Source organism: Lonchura striata, chromosome 8 (assembly GCF_050655825.1).
Source record: "Lonchura striata isolate lonStrDom1 chromosome 8, ASM5065582v1, whole genome shotgun sequence".
NCBI lineage: Eukaryota > Metazoa > Chordata > Aves > Passeriformes > Estrildidae > Lonchura > Lonchura striata.
The window spans coordinates 16430044-16452508 of NC_140710.1; the positions used below are offsets into that span (position 1 = coordinate 16430044).

The 22465-nt window shown below is 43.9% G+C and overlaps 1 protein-coding gene across 6 annotated transcripts in view; it reads right to left on the reverse strand.

Annotated features, from left to right (window-relative positions):
• ZNF644 (zinc finger protein 644) overlaps positions 1-21692 on the reverse strand; it is a 77884-nt gene extending 56192 nt beyond the window's left edge. For 2 of the 6 annotated variants that reach the window (XM_085586432.1, XM_085586422.1), the window contains exon 1: positions 21495-21671. The gene's annotated coding sequence lies outside the window, so the exon portion shown is untranslated. Of the gene's footprint in view, positions 1-18022; positions 18109-21494 lie in introns of those variants that run through there. The other 4 variants (XM_085586418.1, XM_085586426.1, XM_085586424.1 and 1 more) reach the window with 4 other exon arrangements.
• Positions 21693-22465: the final 773 nt, after the last annotated feature.

Below are 22465 nucleotides of genomic sequence, written 5' to 3' on the forward strand. Positions count from 1 at the left end.
TTTTAAAGAAGTAAAGAAAGCAAAAAAATCATTTTACTACTATTAATGTGGAAGTACTGTGGATCTTATTTTGTGTTTAGGTAGGATCACAACAGTAGAAAGTCTGTTTGATATGCCATACTTTCTGTTTGTTTCTTAATTGTAAGGAGTTTCGTTTTGATCAAGACAATTAATTATGAATATACCTGAGTTTTCTAACATGAGGGATAAAACTTTAAAAAAACTACAAAAGCTTTTTTAGACTATACTGTAGTGTACAGATAAATATATATCTTCAGGGCATAAAATACAATTTGTAATTGAATCCTGAAGAGGGAAAAAAAAAAACTACATAGAATTGTGATAGTTCTATACAGTCTCAGAGTTAATATGCAATTTTGAAAAATTACTTATTGAATTTTATGGCTGTACAGAATCAGTATATGGCATGGGTTTTTAACAAAAAAGACGAGACCAAGGTACAGCCTAGGGTCATTTTAATGTCAGCATTGTTACCCAGTGACTTTTTCCTTTCCAACCTCCCTGCCAATCCCTTTGTATGCCAAAGGAAGAGGAACATCGCTTAGCTCCTCACTTTGACCCACATCCATTACCACTCATCTGCTAAAAAAGTACCTTCAGTGAAATGATCAAAAGCTATATTAAAACTTTTGCTTCTCTCTTGTCCATCCAGTATTTCCATATCACATCCCACTTAAACTCTCAGGTGAATTATTTTGAACAGCAGTTCATGTGCCATTATCTCATCCAGGAAACACACTCAGGTTTGGGATTTGCAGGCAGATCTTGTACTATACTACTGGTATCATACTGGTTTTAATAATTACTGGGTTTATAATATACTGGTTTTAGTGTGAAGCTCATATGAACATGAAGTGTCTCATTATAAGCTCATTGAAATTACTGCAAAGACTTTAATAAACTTTCAACCAGGCTCTGGTTGAAATTCTAGCACTAATTTTCCTACTAACAAAAATCAAAGTATTTAAAATAACTGTAAAATAGTTATTTCAGTATCTTGGAATGCATGCTGAGTAGTAGTTTCTCAGACAAAGGAATGAGTGAGGAAACCTAAAAGAACAGTCATGTTCAGTTTTAGAATTTGTCCCAGTTTCACAGGCCTTGGCTCTGGGTTCCAATAAAGGGTGTGGAAAGGGACTTGGATAAAGCTTTGGAAGTGTATTTTTAAGTAGATTGTGCAGATAATTCATAGAGTAAAAATGGGGTATCTGTAAAAGCAGAAATCGTCAGCAGAGTAGTGCAATTTTGGGAATTTCAGCAGAAGAAGCTGTATCTGAACACTCAGGAAACATCCAGATGTGTGTCCCTCTAATTCCATTCCAAGTATATTAGAATTTCTTCTTAAGACATTATGTGTGAATTGTCATTCAAATATACCTCTAGCTTTTACTTACTACATTTATATTGTACTCTAAAACAGCATAGAAGTTTTTACTTAATCTGCACAAAAGAGAATCCTGATTTTTAATTTTAACAGAAGGCAGATAATGGCAGTTTAATATTTCATGTACATGTCTTAATCAGCAAGTCATTTAACCCAATCCATGTAGGAGAGTACTTTTAAAAAGATCCCATTTACAAATAAGCAATAACCATGTTTTGTCACATTTCTTCAATTATGCTTTCCAAAAGAGGAGGGTGTCATCTCATTTGATAGTTTTAGGAAGCAGAGCTCTCCACAGTGACTGTTAAAATGGCACATTGCTGGGGAAAACAGTGCTTATTAGGATTAATTTAAGACAATGGGAACTCACTAAGCCTGAATTGTATATGATCACTTCCACCATTAATGCAGTTTATCTCATCCTTTAAAAAGAAATAATTCTATATTGAGAATTCCTTTTTTTCCCTGACAGAGCTGACAGATTTAAATCTCAGGCCCAAGGGAGGAGAGAGTGGCTCGAGGCACACAGCCCTCCTGTGCTGCAGCAGGACAGTGCAGAGGGCAGTTCAGGCCAGCAAGGGCTACAAGGAACAGTGACAGCCCATCCTTTCAGGAGTTTGAAGTAGTAGGTTGTGGAAAATTAATGATGCCTCACTGTCAAAGCTTGTGTTGATCAAACAGCTCTGCAGAGAGGCTGAAAACGCCCTGTGAGAACACATCGTGCTTGTGCTGCACAGGACCCAGAAACAGGAGATCATAGAGCTTCATAGCAGTGCAGGGAGCTGATACCTGGTGTTAACAAGATGGAAACAAAGGTGAGCATTCAGGACACAGAGCCACCATTCTAACCCCAGGAGTATGTGAACTCAGGCTCCTTTGTACTTCTTGGGCCACAAAGGGTCACTGTGAAGTACAGCCTGGGGCAGCAGCAATTTGGGGAGCTCCTAAATGCAGAGAGGTTGGGAATCAAGGTAGGGCAACCACAACATGTGCCCAGGGGCTGGGTTATAGGCACCTCTATCCCATAGCAGCAGGATATCACTTGAAGCCTTTCCAGTACTCACATACCACGTACAACCCACAACCTACACACCCCACCTTTATGTTAAAAACCTCATCCATGACCAGCCTTCTGATCCTGCTGCAGTAGCCAGTTGCTGCCCTCCCTGGGATGGTGAGCACCTCTGTGGTCCCTCAGTCCATGCCTGGAGTGCTCTGTCCTTTTGCTTTGCAATCAATTTAGAGCAGGGGTCACTCTTCCTTCCAAGAAGGAAGATAGCTGATCCTCCTCTGGGTTGACAGATGCAGAAAAGGCTTGGCTTGTAGGTGTGGCCTCCCAAAAGTAGAAGTCTGTGAGAAGCCCAAAGTGTTTGCAGATGGCAGCCCAGGGCCAGGTGGAGGGGTGATGAAAAACACACCACTGTCAAGCAGAGGGCCCATGGCCAGCTGGTGCTGAACAAGTGTGGGTAGGTGTGGCACAGACACAGGTGCAGAGCTGCAGTGTAAAAATTAAGCCACATGGCTCTGTTGGACAGGTATGGGGTGCTTCAGGGAAAGTCACTTAGTGGAGATAATCCAGATTCTATGCACGTTGGGGGGAAACTGAGAAGGTTTCTGAGTAATTTTCCTGTAGCATCCCAGCTGCAGCACTCCCAGGGAGTCCCAGAGGGCACATGATGCTCAGGCAACACAGTCTTAATGGTAACAGGAGCACTTTTACTGGACAGAAGGACAAAACTATTTGGCCTGCTTACATCTGGCAGTTCTTTTGTTCTGAGAAGATGAGGATATTTTACTTGCAAGGAGGGGAGGCTGACTGAACAGGTCCCATTTATCAGCAGAAGCAGGAAAATTAAATGGCTTGGGGAATACCCCACTGGAAATGTCATGTGTGTGATTATCTGTGCACCTAAAAGGAAAAATAACCTAATATAAAATGTAGTATGTATCAACTACATTTTAAACTTAATTTAAAATGCCTCCTAGCTATGGGATCCCAAAAAACCCCCACGAACTCAAGCCCTGAGTTTCATTTAATTTAGAAATTAAATTTTTGACTTTTTTTTCTTACACTGGGCTGGGTTTGAAAAGAGACTAGAAAATGGAGCTACCATAAAAGAACTTGTAGAAGACCCTAAAATTTTTATTTTATATTTTACTTCAATGGAACTTTAAGTGTAAGAAGACTGGCCTGGTCCAGATTTGATAATTCTTTCCAAAGCCTGGGAGACTTGCAGGAGTGCCTGTGCTTTACATTCTGCTTCATGGGAATATTATTTTGATTTTTATTTTACTAGTATTTAAAATCACTCACTAGAAGTTCCTGCAGCTGTTTGGCCGCATAATAACAGACAGCCTCTAATTCCTCATGCATGGCACTCAGCATGGTATAATCAGAAAAAAGGCCCCAAACCTGTTCCTGCATTCTAATAAGTGTTTCTGTCACTTTGTAGGAGATCAGAATCCTGTCCAAATTCTGCAAAATCTAACAGAACAACAGTTGCCAAATGACAAAACCTATCAGAAGACACAGAGTAAAAAGGCACATCTTTGTTTCTGATCCTCACAGCGCCAGTACTGGCAAGAGAAGCATCAAGGTTTCCAAAATAAAGTCAGTTAACCACCTTAACTGCTATTAAATATAAACAAAGGCATAAAAGTAGGGTCCTTGGAAGCCAGTATATGAATGTTTGAAACAGTAACTATGTATACAATTACTGCTTTGTTAACATTATGTACTCGAGCTGAGCATCCACTGCCTGTGCTGGGAACACAGGCACAGACCTTTGGAACCTGCAGCAGGAATCCCAAGAGCAAAATATCCGTGCAGCCACACTGTGGAGTGGTGGGAGGAGAACAGGGACTGCAGAGAGGTGCAGCTTCTTCCCCTTTACTGTCAGGCAGGACACATTGCACAAGAAAGCAGCAAGAAGTCCTTCTCCCCAGTAACTCCCCTCATCTTAGTAAAAGGCCAGCAAGACAAATTCATGACAGCAGCTAGTTGTTTTAAAGGCTCTGCCACTGTGGTAGCAAGAAAGTACTGGCAGCCTAAACCAGGTAAAAGTACTTGGAAAATAACATAACAGTGAGAACTCAATGGGTATTAATTAGTATGTTAAAAATACAGCCATTTTTCTTGCATTGATGCAAAACCTGTATCCATTTAATTTAACTAGTAAAGAAATGGATGCAGTGCCATGAACATGTAGACAAAATGCAGGGGGTAAACTGACATTGTAGGGGTCTATTCAATACCTACAATTTCAGCAGACTTGTTTTCTACAGGTAAATGCTGGTAGAATCTGAGCACAACCTATAATGATCCAGATTCTGGATGTAAGGAACATTACTCTGATCCACTATCCACTGGAGTACAAGTTGGTCTTTTGGGGAAGGAGATTCCAAACAGAATTTTTTGTGCAGAATTGGACTGAACTGCTGTCCGAGACATGGCTGTTAATTGGAGTATTCCTGGTGCTTCAGTATTATAAAAAAAATACACTAAAATAATTAATTGATGTCATTAAACTGCTGTGGCACTGAACACATATTGCACTCAAACATACTGAATATTGACAATCAGCTTTTATGACAACACCTCTGTGGAAATATTTCTGCAAAATCTGTAAGATATAGGAAGGGGAAGTCTGCACACTATAAACTGCCACAGAACTGAAGACTTGTCAAAACAAAATGAGCTATAAAAACAATAATATTCAAGCAACATCACTCTCATTAAACACCTAATGATGCCACAGGCATATTAGTGGGGAAATGCTCATGAGACTCATGAAGAATTAGGAGAAAAAAATATAATAAAACCCCTTCTCCTAAAACCACTTGCCAAGCTGTTTGTACATTCTGCCGCAGGCAGTTTCTTGAAAAAGATGGAGATGTGAATGGAGACAGGCAGTGACTATTAGATGCTGATGATGGTGAGGGCAAGCAGAACTGGTGCTAGAGATTAAGGGCTGCATTTTGCTTTCAGTTGTCTCGCCTGTCCCAGCATTTCATAGTATTTAAATGAATCTGTTACATAAGGCATTTCTCCTGTCTACTCTGCTCAGCAGCCATATTCTTCTTACTGGTATGGATTGTCTTGGGAAACCTGCCAAGCTGTGACAGAGCAGTGCATAAAAGGAAATCATGCTCATAAACTGGGGGTGGGGAGAGCTGCAGGTGAACAGATTCAGTGCAGCAATCTGTATACACTCTCCTGTCTCAGAAACTGAGGGCCTAAATGAAAGGGGAGCCACAGTGCTGCTTTAAAAAAGTGCACAGGACTGCAAAAGATCCCAAACATCCCATTCATTTGCTCCAGAGAGGGTGTGAGCAGTGAGCATAGTGGAGCAGAATTGCTCAAGACTTCACTGGCTGCTGCTTTGGCAGATTGGAAGAACAAATAAGTACTTCCTCTTAAGATGCCAAAACAGCCACATCCAGTTTTGGAGCACATTCATGATACACAACACCTCCTTTACACTAAGGAAGGTGCTAGATCTTTTAATTAAAGACAGAGGGAGACATAGGTGGACACTGCCTCTTGTAGGACTAAGTTATTACCCGCCTGCCAGGACCTGCCTGCAAGGTTTGGCATTTCCTATAGAATCTAGGGAATGCACTCTTTATTAATATTGATTATTTATCAACAGTCAAACTCTCAGGTTTTTCATCTCTATACCTCAAAATGCTTTATAAAGGAGATCATTACCAACAAAGGAATGCAGACATCTACATTTGAGCTTTGGCATGGAAAGTGTCACAGTTCACCTGTAAAGCAGATTTGCCAGCTCAGCTTTACTCTGGCCACCTGCCCTGGAAACAATTAAATTACTGGGGGCGGGTGCAAGGATTCACAGCTGAAGTTCAGTAACACAAACATGTACAGCAGATAAGGCAACCCTACACAGTGTTGTGCCTGGCTGGAAGATGTGGAGGTAAAGGAGACTCTCAGCTTGAAGTCTGCAACACTGCAGCAATCCCCAGGCATCTCCAGATCACATTAACTACTACAAAGTACTTCTGTGGATTACTACACTGAATACTTTTAACTGTTCCATCCCTGACAAAGATTTACTGTCCTTTCACCATCTTCACTTGTTATAGTAAAAGACAGGTAAAGAAATGTGTTTGAGCTGATAAATTTTTCGGCAGTTTTGCACTGCACACAGACTAGGGTTTTTTATCTTAATGACCTGCAGCTGAAACAGATGTTTTGCTTTAGTGTTTTAAAGCACTTCACAAAACTTAACACTAATTTATTATTTCACAGTGTGTGGGGGGGAGGGGGAAAAGCTTGATATCGTTACTCACGTAACAGAACAATGTGAAAAATGGAAACAGATGTGTCTCATTTAAGCATGAATAAGAAGGAAGTGCAAGATTAAGAGAAATACCATGGCTTGGTTAAGTCAAGACAACTTCTTACGGATCTCCAGTGAGTCCTGAAAGATCTTCTTAACAACTTGGTCCCTGACTCAGCAGGCACATGGAAGTGCTTAACTCCAGCTGTGGAGGTTGTCTCACATGATTCATTTATAATACTTTTAAAAGCTGTATAGTCAAATGAATGCTTTACAGTAAGGAGTTGAGGGATCAATGGCATTGTTCCTGAAGACAGTAAGACACTGTTTTCATGAACTGCAGACATCAGAATTTGAGTATTAGAATAGAAATAAAGTCAAACTCAAAATACAGTGTTCCTGAAACATGAGTGCTTTAATTTTTTGCAGCACAGAGAGAGAATTGCAAGATCCATAACCAGCAGCCAGGGATATGCTGAGAGCTCCAGCCTTCCCCCTAAGGGGTGCAGGTCCTGGCAGCAGGGATCTGATCTGCTTTGGCAACTGCCTCTCACCAGAGACTGTTCCTGCAGAAAGAAAGGTCCAATTTCAGCTGCAGGGCCTTTTCCTTAAAAAATCTTTTGTACACCTTCAGTGATGCGAATTTTACTGAGGGAAATTAAACCCTTTAACAATCCACCACTGAGAAAAAAATTACTTGCAGGGACGCACTGAACCTGAGCAAGGGGTGTATGTAACAGTGCCACTCTATTTGTGTGTCTATTGGGATGTGGGTGCAGACAAGAATCCATCTTTCATTGTTGGTACTAATTTTGTCTTAAGCCTGCCTTGGACAGTGAAGGATCAGACAAGTTTGCTCCCTCCCTCCCTCTTTCCAGAATAAAACCCAGGCCATGAAATGTGTCCTTGTCCCAGACGCATTGCCATGGCTCCCAAGAGCCTCCAAGATGCCCTAGGGCTCTCACCACTGTCAAAGGCAGGACAACCCCACCTGTGCTCACAGCCAGGAGTGAGGTGCAAAGATTTCTTCCACTGCAGATCTTCCTGCTATTTCCGTTTCATCAAATGCCTGCTCGGACAATTTTCTCTCTTTGTTACCCCAGAGCAAATGATCCCCTTTCCAGCCTAACTGAATTACTTTTGCTTCATCTGCAACAGCATGTCCTTCCCCAACTGGAAGAAGTGTAGCTACTCCTGATGTTCCCAACAGGGAAGAAAAGCAAAATAAATGTTGAGATTCCCCATTAATTACAGCACTGTTAAAAAAATGAAATCCTTTCTTTTCTAGACTGGAGCCATTGGGTAGAAACATGGAGCATTATAAAATTCCTTTAATAAAGGAATTCTTAGAAGGAAAAATTGAAAATAAGGCTTCAAATATTATTGTTTGACTTTTAAGGACAACATTTCAGTTCTAGGAAACTTCCATTTTCTGCTCAGCATTTTTAATAAGAAAATAATGTTTCTTAATTTGTCACTGATTTCAGCACAGTTGCTGAGAGAGATTTGGCCCTCTGTGCAGTCCACAGACTGTGCATGCAGAATTAATACTCTCGTTAACATTACTATATGCAAATGCTCCCAGGATGCAAAGAGAGATTTGTATTTCAGATTAATATTTTATGGGAGTTTTGTGTGTACATGATAAATGAATAAATGGAAGGACACAAGGGGACATGAAGAACATGTGCATCATGTGTGAGAACTGCACTAATTCTTAAATGTTTGCAATGGCCACAAGATGGTTAAGGAACAAAAAAGATTTATTATTGCAATTACATAGACGGAGAGAATAAGGGAAGAAAAATGAGAGATCAAGGGAGTTGTTTCACATTACAGTTTCTCCAGCTGCAGAGCTGGTTTCAGAGGTTCTCCAGACCCATCTGCCCCCACCCTTTCTACCCTGTGTGCCTTCCCCTGTCTGCAGATCATCATGCCTTTAATTCTGCCAATTCAACTATCTGCATGATCAAGCTTTAAACCAGCTCTTAATTACAACATGGAATCACACTCTTCATTTACTTGGTCTCTTCTTCTTTTCCATACTAAGGGTCAGTACCACATAAAATCTCAGCACTAATACAGTGCTGTGGATATGAAAAAACAGGCATGTCAGGGAGACTGAGAAGAGATCTCTGAATTTGCAGGTCAAAAAGGAAAGTTACGTGGAAAAGCTGTCCCTGATTTCCTGTTGTTTCAGCTTCTGGGACACCCCTTCCACCCCTTCCCTACCACTTCAGTTGTCCTTATTCCACTGAAGCTTTATTGCTACTCTAGAATGACATGAAGCTCCCTCACACTTTAACTATAAGAAATGTAATATTGTATTTGTCCAAAAACCTACATGAGTAAAAGAAGATCCCTGAGGGGATATTATTAACTGCCTGCTACTTACCATTGATGGTTATTCTCTGAGACAACTCTCCTGTTTAAATCTTTATGCTCTCGACAATAACCCTTCTCTCTTTTTGATCAAGTGTTTAATTTTCTTGAAAGATTTTCTCTGACTTTAGTTATTATTGAAGGGGATTTTAATTTTACCCCAACTCTTTAATGGCTAAATCTTGCATATCCACTATTTCAAATAGTGGTATTTCAGTTACTCTAAGTAAATAGTTCAAGGATTTGGTCTTGATAGGTAGCTAGAAAATTTCAAATCTAAACAAAATTGAAATTGCAGTTTCTTTTCCACTTTACAATAGTGTCTTTTGTCTCTCTGAATGACCTGTCAGTGTATTCGAATAAGAAATGGATACTGCTAGACTGCTACAGAGCATACTCCCATGTCAGCACAGTTTCATCAGCAAGAGTGGCAGCCCTGTATGAGAAATCAGTTAGCTGGTTATTTCATCTGCAGCTGATCAAAGATAAACAAGACAAAAAAGACAAACAAAGGAAAACAGTGATGTAGAATGTATTCTTACTTTCCTAGCCTCCAAATGCAAAAAATATAAGAAAAATAAAGGGGGGGGAAAAAACCAAACCAAAACCAAAAGAGGTTCAGGAGAAAGTTAAGCCCACAAACCCTTGAAACTTGCTTGCTGCCCCTTCTAACAAGTATTCTCAATCCTTCCCCATTGTCACTGCATTCCACAGCACAGTTTCAGTCCAGATCATTGGTAAATATCTAATAATATAACAGTTACATTTAGAGAAGCCCATTGAGCATGGAAATATTGCACCATAGGACTAAGAAGTCTTTTTGGGAGGCTTGTTTTGTTTTGTTATCCTGGGTACTCGTGTTTCAAATGACCTTGTTTTCTGACATAATTACAGTTTACAACACTCTCCTGTTCCTGGACCCAGTAAATTATTAAGGGCCCATGATTTTGTCCATATTCCCAATATTGGTTCATTGTCTTCTCTTGTCAGATCTGGACATCTGAGAATAGAAACATAGAGCCTCAGTCTGCTCCCACCCATGCAGCCGCTCTCCTTCCCTGGTTCCCATGTTCAAGATGGGAGCTTGGTACATCATTCTTAAAGCCTGAAGCAAGACAGTAATTCACTTATCTTCCTTGCCCCTTTTCCACAATAACCCATCCTCCCTGCTAACCTTCCTGCCAGCATGGACTTGCTCACAGGCTGCAACCAGAGAGGTGCCAGGAGCTGTACAGCACACAGCTGCTCCATGACCAGGAGTTCAGGTGAGGAAAGACTTCAGTGAAAGTAAGCAGGGCCAAATGCTAGTTAGCAGACACTAGAACATACAGATCTAAATCTATACATCTGAGCCTTACATATCCCAGTCTCTAGAAACAATGTTGAAATACTTCCCTATTTCTCAAGAAAGTTACTAGGGTTAATAAATCAATGCTCACATAACATTGTATTGTCAGAAAAATATTTTTCCTAAATCAACATGTTATCAAATATTTCAATTGATGAAATTAATTTTACAAACAGGTACAACACAGACCATAAATGGTGGGTAATAATCTCAAAATAATCCCCTTAAGATTCTTCTAATATTGCAAAATCTTTCAGACTGAGTATTCAATTCTCCTGTTGCATTTCTGTTGAGGCAGTTGGACTCAGCAGCCCCATTTGTTTTCTCAGCATTAGATGCCAGAGTACACAACAGTATGGGTGGAAAGAACACAGCAAGAGCGTGGTGTCATCACCAAAGAAATGGAGCAACAGATTTAAGAAGAGCATGATTCTCACAGCAGGTCAGCTGAATTGGCAGCTGTGCTTTTCTGGGCTAGTACCAAGTGCCTGCTACCACCTTACAAGAACATTGTGGCTTTAAATTTTATCCTGGTTGACTCCACCACATACATATTTTCTACCAGTAGCACAGCTTTTCATGAAGCACTGGTTCTGCCCCAGCACAGGACAAAGTTCTCCAATATTTCATTTTCCTACCCTCTAAGGCTCAAACAAGACGTGTGGAGAATCTTTGTGTGCTACCCTTCACACTTGCAATCAAATCTTTCCTGCTTAATGAGCCATGGGCTGTTGCTCTGAAACAGAGGACATTAACAGTTCAGAAAAAATAAACCCCTGCAGATTAATCACCTGGCTTCTTCATGGGCCCAATTCCAATCAGCAGACAGAGTGAAAGCAGAGCATCTCCATGTACACTGCCTGCCTGATAAGCATATTAGCTGATCCCTGTGCCTGGCTTTGACAAGCATACAGCACATGAGCCTTATTTCATTGCTTATTTCAAATATATACCAGAGGTCTCCAAATGTCACTATATCCACAGAAATTAACAATATGCAGCCATTTAATGATTCTTCTAGTGTTCCCCCCATGCTGCCCCAGTAAAATAATATCTATTTCATGCTTCTTGATTTTTAAAATGAGTGTTTTATTGCTTTCTGAACAGCACTTAACTGCTAGGTTATCATTTCTGCATCCACCATGCAGTAATCCTTGCAAAGACAAGGACCTCAATTTATCTTGAGAACTACACTTTGCTAGAAACTGCCCCCTGACTAAGGATTTTCCTGCTCCTTGGTAAATCACTAGCAGCTTTATTGTTACTAAGTCTGATCACTGCATTTTGGTACAGAAGCCATACTAGTCAAAGGAAGCAGGATTAAGTGCTGGGCAAAAGGATGGTAAACCTATCAAAAGCCCTTTGCCAAACCTTGAACATAGCATAGGCAGGACACAGTGCTTAATTTGCTGGAAACACAGAGAAAAGAAACAACCAAACAACCAGCTGTGCAATCAGCACAGTTTCCCCCATTCCACTGCAAAATAAGCTCAGAAAAGACTAACAGGATATGGCACCAAACAGTTAAACAGATTTGAAATGCTCCAATTTATGTAATGACAATACCCTTCCATCACCATAACCCACCTCTTTACCCTTGCCTGCCCCAGCTCTCCATGGTCTGGGAACCTTTTTGAACAGAGTGATTTTAGCATAACATTAAGGAAATTCTGCTTTATCTTTTGATCATTTCTTACTCACCTCCTTTCTCTTGCTGGCTCAAATCTCAGTCTCACTGAACTCCTGATTTAGCCTATAGCAGGTAACAGTGAACCCTTATCCTCATTTAATATATCTATGAGCTTGTTTCCCATGTTTCCATTTTTATAGCCCTTAGAGGCTACAGGAACATGCTGCTTTGATTGCCTTCACCTTATCCTTCCTATGGGTCATGTGGGTCAGTGGCATACCTGAAATAAACTGGGACTGTTATTTCAACCATCAGTCACTCTTCAGCTGGAAGGCAGACTCCTGCTGGCAGGGAGACTCCAGAGCAGAGCAGAGGACAGTGATGTCTTTGATGGTAACTGTGTACTTCAGCTCCCACCTGTTAACAGGTATCCATGGGCACCACTATTCCCCTGGCTGTTCCCAGCTGATCGTGCTGTGTTGCTACTGGGGCATTTCAGTAAACAGGACCCAGAGCAGGGTGTCTGCCTCTGTGACCATGGACCAAGGCTAAATCCTCCACAGATAACAAGTCAAAAAAAGCCGTGGTGTTTTCCTGAACTGAGGATTTGGCCCTACAGTATTCATGTTATTCTGCCACCAAGCATGGCTCTTTTCAGGTGAGACACTGAACAGCATTTGATTAAGGCCAATGTGAGTGGAGTGTGCACAGCACCACAAATTCCCCAGAAATGGTCCTTTAGAAAGAACCACCCGGATGCTACAAAATGAGCCATAAATGTGGTGATCTCATAAATATAACAGCACTTCAAATTGGATATCTTTGTAGCCCTTCAGTGTCGCTGGGGTCACAAGCCCTGGAGTTGGGCATATTAATTCACCACATCTTCAAGGAGACAAAAACACTGCTGAGAGGGATGCAAACATGTTTGCTTTATAATGACGCATAAGGACTCTGCCTGGAGTCTCCCAAACAAGCCTTCCCTTTGCTTTAGTGGCATAAAAACAGTGCACACTACATGCTTTAAATGGGATTCAAGTCACTTTTTCATTGCTACTAGAGCAGGTACTGCTGGAGATAAAAGCAACTGTCTCAGAAGAGCAGGTATGACATCTGGTACATAGCACCAAAAATAAATCTTTAACTTCCTCTCATGCCTGCCAAACCTGTTCCAAGGAAATAAGCCTGGGAAATATTACAAATACACACTTCTCTCTGATTTCAAAGGAAGAACTGACCTATTTTTTCTTTGCCCACTTAAAATATTTCCTATGAGAAGATCAGTTTACTAAAACAATAGGCTGTGTTTGGAATAATCCCAATCATAAAACAAAACTACATGCATACGAAAAGGGCAAGTGGCCTGATGTTTGCACTGGAGGTAATTCACACTAACACCACTATTTATAGTGCAGCAGCACCTTAGGGACACAGCCATGCTCAGCACACCCACTTGGTACACACTATACCAACATGAAATCTGATAGTCTCTCCCCTGCAGTGTGCTCATCATGCTGGTGATTTATGGTTCTGTAATGCCATATAATTTGGGAGTGGTCCTTTGTGAAATCATTTTCTCTGGTCATATTCGTGTACTAAGTATTTTCTATATCCTTTTCAACAGCTGACCTGGCTTACCAGAAGACAAGAGATTTGTGTATTGAGAAGATGACCTACTTAAATCAGGAACAATTAAAGACCCAGTTCCTATTTACAGGCTTGTGCAAGGAATCACACACACACACACACACAAACACAAATCAAAATGAAGATGCCAGGAAATGTTTCTCAGTGCTAAATTCTGGTCATACAGGAGGGTCTAAGATGGGGGGAAACAATAAAAGGAAGTGCTTGTGATTCATTATTAGCAATGTAAATAGGACACATTTGGAGCCTGTCATCATCGTGATCGCTCATCTGCTTTTATTAGACCTCATTCTTTATTCTTATTGTCTTGTTTTCTGTGCTTGTCGTTAAAGTTAGTTATATTATAGGCATCTGTTTAGCATATTCTATATGAAAATGCAAATAGAGACGAAAACCACCCATTAAATAAATATATGCAGCTTCCATGTCATGTACATATTTGACTGCAAGCACGTCAAACACAAAAGAATTATCACTTCCTGAGTTTGCATGTTCATTATGTGCATTATTTTTCTACCAGCAGATGGCAGTTTACTATTGCTTCAAATAGGTTATTTTGTTAATGTCAGATGTTTCAAAGTCCTGGGGGTTGGTAAAAAACTTCCAGCTCACTTAAAAGCTAATTTTTAACAATTTTCTTCTGCATCATCCCCTCTAGAAAATGTAATCAGGACCAAGCTATCTGCTTCTGTTTACAGTCCTACCACTGACCAATGCTAAGCGCTATCTAAACAGTTTCCTGACAGCAAGTTCATGCACACCAGTGGGTATTGTCCAGCCTCAAACACTCACTGCTGCTACCAGCCCCTTAAGGCACACCTCACACTCCCCAACCCCAGTCTGAGCTTGGGAAATTACACACAACGTTATTAACACTGCGGCAAGGGCAACATGAGGGATGTCTCTGTACAAAGGGGCCACTGGTTTATTTACTGCTATGTTACTTTGAAACTGTCTGAATTTTAGGTAACAAAGAGTTAAAACTACCACCCGGGCAATGCTGGCTGCCTCCTGCACTGGGCCGAGGAGGATCAAAGGCAGCAGGGAGTCTGTGCCAGGAGATGCAGCCTACAGCAGCTTTCAGAAATCCTGCTGCTGCCCGAGGCCATCCTTTAACCCACTCAGAGCTCAGCTATGAGCCCATCTTGTCCCCCCTAACAGGGCTGAGAATGTGAGTTTTCCTAGTGGAACACTCCAGCAGGGAGCACAAGCAAAATGAAGGAATAGGTCTGTCCAATGCTGTTTTAACACCCGGGCACAGATTTACCCTGGACATCTCAGCTGACACATACAGACCTCACAGGCACAGCAGTGCCAGCCACATCCAAAAACCAGGCACTGGGAAGAGACTCATGCTCCAAGAGCCTCCCTCTCCACTGACCATGTGGTGACACTGCTTGTCTTCATACCTCCCCCAACAACTCGCTCCTTGGTGTCAATACCGGCATTCAGGGTGGCCCCATGGGGCACCCTGGTAGCTCACAGTTGGATTTGTTCCCTCATCCAACTCTGCCACCCACCACAGAAAACAAATGCTCCTTTTGGCTGCATCAGCCACAGAGATCTGTGCTGGATTAAAGCAACCACATGACTCCTGGCTTCCCAGTCACCACAGGTGTGGCCCTTCACTACATGGTTGTATTTCAGGCACACATCCATTTCCACCAGCTTACCAGCCACTGATCACAATGGTGGGTTGAAACAGCCTGTACAGAGGGTAGGAAGGAGGAAAGGACTCCCATAATCTGCCCATAGGCTAAGGAAGATTCGTTTTGTGGGATGGGGATTTTGTTCATTTGATTTTTTGTTAATTTGATTTTTTTGTTGATTTGATTTTTTGCTCTGCTTTACACAGGAAACTGCCCTTTTCCTGAGGCTGCTCAGGTCCTTTCAAGTCCTGCAACTCTTGAATTTGTTCTTCATATTCTCACACTGAAGCTGCAAACGAGATCCAGAGATCACTCTGCATTTGATAAAGAACTAAACAAAGCTAAAAGTTCCAAAACAGAGTATTGACACACACCGGTTTGTAACCTATCTTGGGAATGCAGTGTTTTCTTTTACAAGTAGTCCCACATAGCCCCTTTTTAATGATCTGCAGAGAGACACAAATTCACTGGTGGCATTAAATTAGAAGTGAAAAACAACAGAGACAGCAGATGCATTACAAATGGGAAAGAGAAATGAAAAATAGAGGAAGGAGAAAGGAAATGTAACATTTGGGGAAAACAGAAGAGCATTACAGTACGGGGAACAACAAGACCTGTATACATGGTATCAGGCACAAACTAACCATGGGAGATCAAAAATGCGCCAAGAGGAGCCATTAGGAGGGGAAAGACTAAGTTTTTTTCTCCTCAATGCTGAAGACTCCTGCAGATGAAGGACACTGGATACCCTTCGTGGTGAAGACCTCATGCATAGAGTTGTGCTTGTAAAAACACGTGGATACAGTTCCAACAGCCTTTTGTTGGAACAAAGAGCAAATTGATGTATTTAAGAATCACATAATGACTTTTGGTAATTCCTAAACAATCACATAACCAGACAATACATGCTGATCAACCTCTTCATGTGGACAACATGCTGATCAACCTCTTCTTCATGTGGACAACTGTGTAAGTAAAGGTGATGTCCATTTGAACTTAACACCATCCTATCAACTTTTGTTTCCATCTGAGAAATCCTTTAAATAACATTCAGAGTAGGTTTAACATCCATTATCACTGTTTGATTATTCCCGAGAAGGCATTTAAAAATTGTGTTTTCCAGATGAAGATTAAAGAGCTACTTCTGGGCTTCCTACTTTCTTTAACAAAGTAAAATTCCACTGTGTCTCAAAAGCTAAACATTAATACAGACGGGAGTTGCTGTCATTTTTGTAAATGTTAGCAGTAAACATTTAGTATTCCTATTACTTTCCCACCCAAACTTCGTCTACCCTCATGCTGCCTTGTCTTGTGCTCAGGATACCTGCCACTGTCGGACCCCAGCTTTTCTGCTCGGCTTCACAAAGTGAAAGCAGGTTGCTGCCTCAGGGCCTAAAGAGGGCAGCTTTTCTCGCCTGTGATGCACAGGTACCCCGCTGACCTTTTAAGCAGCCTGCTGCCCTCCAGGGAGGCCGCTGGAACAGGGGGAATGCCGCTAGCTCACCGCATGGCACACGTGCAAACAGCAGCTCCCCACATCTGATGCTGTGCTATGTCCTTGGCACTGGAAAGCAACACACATTGCTGCAGAGTGCAAGGCAAGATGGGATTCTTTTCACTGCACATCAGCAAGCAGTGGAAATTCATTTAGCTAGCCGTGCATTTCTTATGGACACATCACTTTCATACTGCAGGCAGAGTCACAGCACTTGCCTCTGACTACAGCATACATCCCCAAAAACGGGTGGAGGGGAGACGGAGAGATAAGACAAATCTCTTAGTAAGGGAATGAGCTGGGCCCTCTCAATCTCACCCTGCAGTGCCACAAACTCTTGGCCCTGCTGCTGGGGAAAACAGAGGGAAAATCTCACATCCTGATAAGAATCCAGAGCAAAACTATGCCCTGTGGAATTTGTCCAAGGTATGGCATTGCCTAAATCAGGTCTAATTGCCATGCAAGATAGGATGAAGAACCTCTTAATTCCCCAGCCTCTGTCCCAAAGGCTGAACACTCTTAGCACTCATAATCTTGTGCATTGAGTCATATTAAATAAGTTGCAGAACTCAGCCTAGTTTTGCCACGCTTCCTCCAGTACACTGCTTTAGAAGGAGGGGTGAGTTGCAATCCGAGCCTAAAAACCAGGGTATGTATTCCCTTCCTCCACTTTCCCCGGGCTTTATATTGAAAGCAGAGCAGGATCTAGGTGACTTACCTGCTGTCAGCACCTCCTATGTTTTAAATTTTTCTATCAGGGCACAGAAGAGCCATAAAAATGAAGAACTACATTATCTCACTTTGCATCAGATTTTCCACCTTCCTCTGTGATTTACCATACCAAAATCTCTGCCATTTGAGTGATATGGAAAGTGGCAGATGAAGGCTCAAAATCTGTAATGCTGCCTAGAATATGCAGCAAATAGAGTCTAATTAGAAATTAATATTTATTAGCTATGTTCCTCTAACATAATTCGTACTGCCGCAGAGTATCACTAGAGTATCACGTAGAAGGCAAGAAGGTTTGAGGTGAAGTCCCTCAGTAGAGAAGCACAGCAAATGCCATGTGGGGAGGCTGACAGGACCTGGCTCTGCAGAGACGCCGGCCTGCCCGACAGGGGCAGAGGAGCCCACGGACAGGAGGACTCCGAGACATTAAATACCTGCTGGCTGAGAGCCGGGAGCGCTGCAACAACCGAGAGGGGCTGGTCCTCACGGGCCGTGCAGAGCCGCGGGCTCCTTCCCGGCGGAGGCGGACGCGGGCGCGTCACGTGCGGCCGTGTTCCCGCAGCCCGGCTTCCTCCTGCGGCCCTGGCCCCGCGGCCATGTCCCCTCAGCCGTGTCCCCTCAGCCACGTTCCCGCAGCCCGGCTTCCTCCTGCGGCCGTGGCTCCGCAGCCATGTCCCCTCAGCCGTGTCCCCTCAGCCGTGTCCCCTCAGCCGTGTTCCCGCAGCCCGGCTTCCTCCTGCGGCCCTGGCCCCGCGGCCATGTCCCCTCAGCCGTGTCCCCTCAGCCACGTTCCCGCAGCCCGGCTTCCTCCTGCGGCCGTGGCCCCGCGGCCATGTCCCCTCAGCCGTGTCCCCTCAGCCACGTTCCCGCAGCCCGGCTTCCTCCTGCGGCCCTGGCCCCGCGGCCATGTCCCCTCAGCCGTGTCCCCTCAGCCGTGTCCCCTCAGCCACGTTCCCGCAGCCCGGCTTCCTCCTGCGGCCCTGGCTCCGCAGCCATGTCCCCTCAGCCGTGTCCCCGCAGCCACGTTCCCGCAGCCCGGCTTCCTCCTGCGGCCGTGGCCCCGCGGCCATGTCCCCTCAGCCGTGTCCCCTCAGCCGTGTCCCCTCAGCCGTGTTCCCGCAGCCCGGCTTCCTCCTGCGGCCGTGGCTCCGCAGCCATGTCCCCTCAGCCGTGTCCCCGCAGCCCCGCTTCCTGCGGCCGTGGCCCTGCAGTTATGTCCCCTCAGCCATGTCCCCTCAGCCCGGCTTCCTGCGGCCATGTCCCCTCGGCCATGTCCCCTCAGCCGTGGCCCTGCGGACATGTCCCCTCGGCCGTGTCCCCTCAGCCGTGTCATGTCCCCTCAAGCCGTGTCATGTCCCCTCAGCCGTGTCCCCTCAGCCCTGCTTCCCGCGGAGGGCAGCGGCTTGGCCAGCGGGGGAGTTGGCGCTGGCTCGGCAGGGCTCACGGGGACAATGTCCCTGAACAACATCCCTGCCTTTGCCCGTTGGTTTGTAGAACGAAGTCCTAGTAAATAGTGTCCCCCAAAATGGAGCTTCCATACAACGGAATGTTTATAGAAAATGCACCACAATGTGTATGATGAAGTTGGGAATTAAATATTGGGGAAATAGTCAGGATTTGACTTGCCAGGAGGCCTTGTCCCATCAGAAGTCAACCAATGACTAAAGCCAGGAACAAAGCAAACCTGGAGCACCTGCAGAACAGAGAATACCTCCGAATGAACAACTGAAAAAAAGAGAACCATTAGAGTTATATCCCCTTCCACTTCTCAACAGTATGTAAATACGGTAAGGTCAAACCTAGACAGAACTGTTGAGTGTGTGACAAGTTTTCTCCAAGAACCTGTGTTTCAAATCCAGCATGTGAGATCTTTCTCAAGCTCCACACTCCTGCATACTCCACAGTTCTTCTTTGCTGGAGAAGGTTTTGTGGGATAAACACAAAACCAATTCTTCAACCAAGACTCATCTCTATGGCAAAAACAACGAACTAAGAATACACTCACTGTGTCAGCAGGTCCTGACAGAAGCACTGCAAGGGTTAACAAAAGAAATGTCAGGATATACTGAGTTTCAGTTACAGCTTGTATACTGAAAGTAAGGATCCTTATTCAGGAGTGAATTCTACTCAATGAAACTCAAATTTTAAGTAAATGCAAATAGCCTATACTAAAAATGTGAAAAATAAACAAAATATCATTTAATTTAATTTGAGTGCCCAAGCAAGTAATTTTCAAGTCTGTTTAATGTTTAGGAAGAAAAAGCCTTACTTCAGTCTCTGCAAATGGTTTTAGTTACTTCTGTGACTTTCCATCTCTTGAGGATAATCTACTCCTAATAAGGACAATTGCTTAGATTTATTACCCCACTGAGGTCTTGTTAAAGATCTAACAAAAATCCTATTTAAATGAAAAGGACAATAGAATTTAAAGTCAGTGTAGAGTTTAATTAAAACCTGAAACAGAATCAATGTCTTCATGAATTAGAAAAGCAAAAACAGATTTCAAAGCTGTTAAACTATGTGTAATTGGCATAAACTATCCATTGAGCCAAAGTTTAAAAAAAAGGCAGACTATCGTATGGAAATTGGAGTCTATTAATAAATAAAAAACCTGATACATGTGCATAGCACCATATTTTTGCATGCATTTTTTTATTTGCCTAATTTGCTAAGCATATCTTAGAGCAAACATGAAACAAGCTAGCTGTTAAGTTGAACAAATCCAAAAGGGACAAAAAGAGACTGATTGAAATCAATGCATTAACATGAACCAGCATTTAAAAACGCTTCATAATGTTCCCAAAGCGAGCATGTAAACTGCAGCAGTCTCAGTTCAAAACTGCTGTAATCTGTGTTCCCATGTAGTCATTATTCATACATGGGAGTATACAGCTCCTAAGTCATTTTTCATGCATGAATAGTTTAAAACCCAAAATCACTGACATAAATCCACAAGGGAGACCGCCCTTTTGAAAGTTAACATCTCGAGAACTCTGGGAAGGAATGTGAAGCCAGTACCAGTCCATGTGCTGACAAAACTGTTCTGTAGGGAAGGATCTATGCGCAGCCCCACTCCGACCGCAGGCACACCCAAGCCTTGCCCAGCCCCAGAGCCACCGCCGGCCTCTTGGGTCCCATTTGCAGAGCCAAACCCAGCAAGGTCGCAGCCACGACCCCAAGCCAGATCTTGCCACCTCTCCCTTCTCCTACCGGCATGCAACCGGGACCTCGCACACAGGGCAGGGAGGTCAGCACAACAGCTGCTTTGGGCACACACTTTCAGGAGAAAATAAATTCTGAGACAAAAACTATCCTATAACCTATTTCTGCATTAAAGGCAGAAACAAAAGGCTCTTTTGTTTCCCTTCTTTCCCACAGGAAGGGTGATGGGCTGCCTGGGGCGGGCAGACGCGGATGGGCTCGGTGCAGAGGAACTGCACACCCAGGTGCTCCAGGCAGCAGTGGCTGGAAATGGTACCCCAGCTCGGCTGGCCGCCCTAGCTGGCCCAGCTGTCACCCAAGAGGGACAAATTAAGAGTCAGAAGGGAACTCGTCTGGAAAAATCCCGAAAGGATGGTACGTCACCTTCCCTCTGCAGCACATCAGTCCCTTGTTAACCGTTTTATCAATCTGGTACAAGCCCACAGAACTGGCCATCTTACGTAGGCCTCTCTCCATTTAAAGTTACAGTTCTTGCCGGTGTTACGGTATAGTCGGCGCCTTTGCTTTTAACTTCCATTTTTGCATGGGTGTTCAGTATTTTGGCCTCCCTTTAAGTCCGGAAACACCTGGCCGAGGCAAGGCCAGCTGCAGCCGGGCCACCAGGTCCCTCCGGGGCGCGGCTGCGCGGCGGTGGCGGCCGGGTCCCTCCCTTGGTCCCTGCCCGCGGGTCTGTGTGTCACCTACCCAGCAGCGCCGAGACGCGAGAGCCCTCTGGACAAGCACCGTGGAACACGCCATGGGGTGCCTGCAGCACAAGCTGTGCCATACCTCGGTCTCCCCCTGCGCCTGGTGCCAGCACCGAGGGGGAGCGCACGGTGACACGCGAGTGCCAGCGCTCAAGCCCCCGGAGGGCGGCGCCCCGAGGGCGGCACCCCGGCCGTCCCGGGCCGCCCCTGCGCACGGCCGGCGGGGCCGTGGCCTCCGGCCCGCCCGGCCCGCGGGCTGCGCGGAGCGGGCGCGGCGCCAGCGGCCCCGCACTGAGCCCCGCGCTGTGCCGGTGCGCAGTGAACGAGGGCTCGTTCCGCGCACGGTTCCTGCACGGCGGATGGGCAATTCCTCCACGCGCCTCAGGCCGGCGATTGTGAGCGCAGTAATGGAGGGGAAATGTCCGATGTGAGCCCCATGTGAAAGACATCAAAACACTTTGTGTGCGGTGCATCCTGGGGGTTGTATTCCTCAAAGACCTTTTTAAAGAAACACAGTCTGAAATCTCTTGTCAGGGTCTGCAGGAAAGACACAGCTGTTTACAAATGGTACTTGGAATTATGTTACCCATTCCAGTTGGTGACAAAGAGCTCCTCATTTCCCATTCCATCTGCAGAAGGAGTGGAAACGTCAATTTAATGCTCTTTATTTAGTTCTTTCACTACAGATACAAAGCCTAGTACAGTTTCAAGGCAATGAGGAATGCTATGAAACTGGGATGAAATCTTGGATTATTCCAAGCCCTGTCAACTACCTCTATAGCTAACAAGCAGAACTACATCTTGGTGACTTATGACTAAACTCCAAATAAAAAATACAATTGAAAATATATACGTAGCTGCTAATGACAATTCTAAACAGGATTTAGGATCTCTGTTTCACTAATGTTATGTAGTTCGCTTGCCACATACATGAAACAAAGGCTACTTTCCAGTTCAAGGATGAGTGAA